Below are 4,209 nucleotides of genomic sequence, written 5' to 3'. Positions count from 1 at the left end.
AATATCAGGGCAAATGAAAATTTTAAAAGTCTCCTCCATAAATAAAGTCTTATTTGAATTTCATCACAAAAGTCACAGTACATATATGACATTATAACTATTTATTGGGCTATATGCTCACAATCTGTGCACTTTTCTCTTTTCAGAAAACTGATAGCAAATTTTGCTATGTTTCACAGAAGAGTCAATTGACTTTTTAGTTGGCGTATTTGCAATTCTTGAAATGTGTTACCTTTCATGGCAGATGGCAATTTGAAGCTAGTTAAGAAACTTGAGATAGGGAAATTATCCTGAATTACTCCTACCTCAAGGGATATCCCTTGAGATATGGGCCTACTATATCACAAGGACATGGACCTACTATAATCGCAGGATCTTTATAAGTAAAAAAGGGAGGCAGGGAATTCAGAGAGGATGTGATGATGGAAGCAGAGTCATACTATGTGAGTATGTGAACACAGTAATATCATGAGAGAAAGATTAAACCAGCTATCACCGATTTTGAAGATAAAAGAAAAATAAGAGACAAGTTATGCAGTTAGCCTCTAGAAGTTGGAAAAGGCAAGAAAATGGTTTTCCACAGAGCCTTCAGAAAAGAAAAATTGCCTTTTCAACATCTTTATTTTAGCTTATTGAGACCCATTTGGACTTCTGACCTCCAGGAATCTAGGATAGTACATTTGTATTGTTTTAAGCTACTAAATGTGTGATAATTTGTTAGAGCAGCAATACTAAACTAATACATTTTGCTTTAAAGTAAACCCAATGTTTCATTATTTTATTTCCTCTTTTGTTAATTTGTTAGCAAGATTATTCTAATATTCTTCTAGGACATATTCTAAAGATTACAACATATGCATCCATAAGTATAAATTATTGAATTTGAAGACAATCACATGTACTACTTTTTGGGCAATGCGTGAAATTTAAGGTACTTGAAATCACATTATGTTACTTAAATTTTGTGTAACATATTTTAATCTTTTAAATTTTATAAGCCCTAGGAAGCATTATCTTTTAATTATACAATATTCCAATGTCTTATTCACATTAATATCATTGCTTCATCTCCATAATCTATGATTATTTATACTTTTTCTTAAAATTTTTTTTGTTACTTATCTCAGTGCAGGTTTGCTGTGTACACAGTACTGTATTTTCTATTTGAAATTGTCTTTATTTGTTCATCTTTGAAGAATATTTTTACTGGATATTTTTATAAAATTCTGGAATGGTATAATTTGCTTTCATTGCCTTAGATGAGAATTCAGTTGTCTATTACAGTCACTTTGTTGAAGGAAATGTGTCTTTTTTTCTCACTGTTTTCCTTTTTTTTTTGTTCATTGTTTATTTTTACCAGATTTGCTACATTGCCCAGACCTAGTTTTCTTTATGTTTACTCTGTTGTCTGTTTGTAGAACTTCTTGAGTTTGTAGCTTGATACTTTTACAATTTTGGTCAATTGTAAAAAGTTCTTAGCTTTCAACTTTTAAATATTGCTTCTGCCTATTCTTCTTTCCTCCCACTCTTGGATTACAATTACATACACTATAGTGTCACAGGATCCTTGGGGTGTCACCAGCCTAAAATCTTTGTGGCTAGCAGTGCCTTCTGCCTGAGTATGGCTTGCACCCGCTGAGCACGTTCTGCCAATTGGCTTGGCAGGCTGTGCTCAGTTTGCACTATTGGCCTGGATCCCACGCCTGCCAAGGGTGAGCCAGGTATGGAGTGGCAAGGGGTGTGTGGGTGAGTGAGCAAGGGTCCAGCCACTGTGCACAGCCAGGCATTCTGGCTGCTGTGACAGGGCCGGCAGCTCTAGATGCTGACAGAGGTGCTGGTTCTGTGTGAGGCTGCAGCTAGACCAAATGTACTGCATGCAGCTTCCACTACAGGCATCCGCACCTGGATGAGTGTAACAGTGTTGCCCAGAGAGTGTCACAGCCCTGGTTCAGGGAGCTCCTAGTTCTGGGCTCCCTGAAGGGCGGCAGCTCTTCTCTTCTCATTGACTGCAACATGGAGAGCAGGGTTTCAGCCCTGTTTATGTCACAGCTCTTCCAGTCCCGCCATTTGGCAGGTCCCAAGTTCTTGTCCCATGTTCAGGCAGAATGCGGTAGGCAGATAACTGGAGGGTGAGCAAGGTGGAGAGCAGCTTCACTGAGCAACAAAACAGCTCTCAGGAGTCCAAAGTGGGTAGTTCCTTTCCACAGGCTTCCTTCCAACGAGTGCCCAGCTCTCAGTGGAGAGGGGACCCACAGTGGGTGGCTCCTTTCCACAGGCAGATCATCCCAATGAGTCAAAGAGACCAAAGCAGATAGCTCCTTCCTACAGCTGGTAGTCTCAACATCTGTTTGAGTCCGGCTGAGTCCAGGGTTTGTATGGGCTCAGAAAGAAGGAAACATGTTCTAACTGGTCCATGGGCAGCCATGATTAGACCCAGAAAAAGCACCGTAAATTCTCACTTTGGGCTACAAACTCTACCTGGCACTGGCAGTCTGGCCCCTAGGCTTCATGCTGTCCTTGGCTTGAAGGTGAGGCTTCACCAGAGAACTACCCCTTTACACCCAGGAAACTGTCTGCCTCCCACCATCAATGTATCATCCAGACACCCAGGCTGTTCATGCCAAGGGGCATTTGCAGGCCCCTACTGAGCTGCCTTCAGCGCCCCCCTGCCCACCACCCCACCGGCCTTCTTCCCATGCTCCTCGGTGCCTAAAGTCCAGAAAGGGCTGAGGAGGCTGGGGTTAGTGTGTCAGCACTGCGCCAAGCACGTGCACACCCAGCGAGTTTGCGGCAGCACCCAAGCTTGACCACAACTTTGCTTTGAAATAGGAGTGGGCGCCAGGAGAGGGAAGAGGCCAAGGAGTGGGAGCAGGAATTTCTGAGCCTGTAGGTGAAGGGAAACATCCTGGGCCACGGAGAGCACAGGGATGCCTGGGTTCTGAGTCAGTGCTGAGAGGCTGTGCCCTGAAGGGCGGGGCTCCCACCACTTTAACTCAGCAGTGGGCAGGGATCTCACCTGTTTCTGCTCCTGCTGGCTTCACATAGACCCCCTGCAGCCAGCGTCGTTGCAGTGACCACTCCAGACTGGCTTCCACTGCCATCAATAGTCATTTAAAATATGTATTATGTATCTCTTGTGCTTTTTCCCATATGTTTCATTCTTTTTCTTTCTTTTTACTATGGCTTATCATTTTCTACTGACCTATATTCCAGTTCACAAATCATTTCTTCAATTATACTGACCTATATTACAGTTCACAAATCATTCCTTCAATTATTGAATCTGATATTAACCTTAACTATTGAGTTCTCAATTACAATCATTATATTTGTTGGTTCCATACATTATATTTGATTTCTCTTTTAGACATTCAAATTTTCTACTGAAATTATCTATCTTGATTTCCATCTCTTGAGCATATTGATTTAAATTCCATGTTTGATTAATATCATGATCGGTATTTCATTTTCCTGTGTTCGCAATGTTACTTAATGTTTTGCATTTAGTCATTTTTGTATGCTAGATAATTTCAATTAAATGCTGGATATAGTGGTTGAAAGTCTGTAGGAATATTTTGAGAATCTAGATGTTCTATTTTGCTACCGAGAATTCTTTTGTAAATGGCAGGTTGTTAGACTTGAAAAATCTCACATCCAACCAGTTTGAGACTGTGGTAATTTGTGACAAGTCTTCAGACTTTGTAATGGTGGATCTAGTTCTAGATTCAACCTGTTTCTATTGAAAACCTAGGGTGTTTATAAGATTCTTTTTACTACGATTGGCTCAATTGTGAAAATTCAATTCCAAATTCCTATAAAATGGCTCATCTTTCAGCCTCCCAACCTCTGATTGCTGTATGGCTCTGCTGCCACCTAAATCCTCTGCTACTAGATTTATTCAACAGTTCGCTTTTAGCCTTTAGGTTGTAATTGTTTAAAATTTGGCAAACATCTCGAGAGAAACAATGGCTCTGAATCTCAGTATGACTCCTAAACTTTGCTGTGGAATCCTGACCCCTCAAAATCTTGAGGTCTTGGTGATGCTCAAATGGAATTTAATTTGCAATAATTATATATTTTTTTCTTGTTATTCACAGAAAGGTCTGATACGAGCTAGAACACCACCATAAAAAATAGGAATTCTAGTTACCTTTTAACATGATTAATGTTTTAATCAGAGTTTTAGAAGTAATGACTTCATATAATGAT

Source organism: Mandrillus leucophaeus, unplaced genomic scaffold (assembly GCF_000951045.1).
Source record: "Mandrillus leucophaeus isolate KB7577 unplaced genomic scaffold, Mleu.le_1.0 Scaffold1041, whole genome shotgun sequence".
Lineage (NCBI taxonomy): Eukaryota > Metazoa > Chordata > Mammalia > Primates > Cercopithecidae > Mandrillus > Mandrillus leucophaeus.
This window is presented reverse-complemented; position numbering follows the sequence as displayed.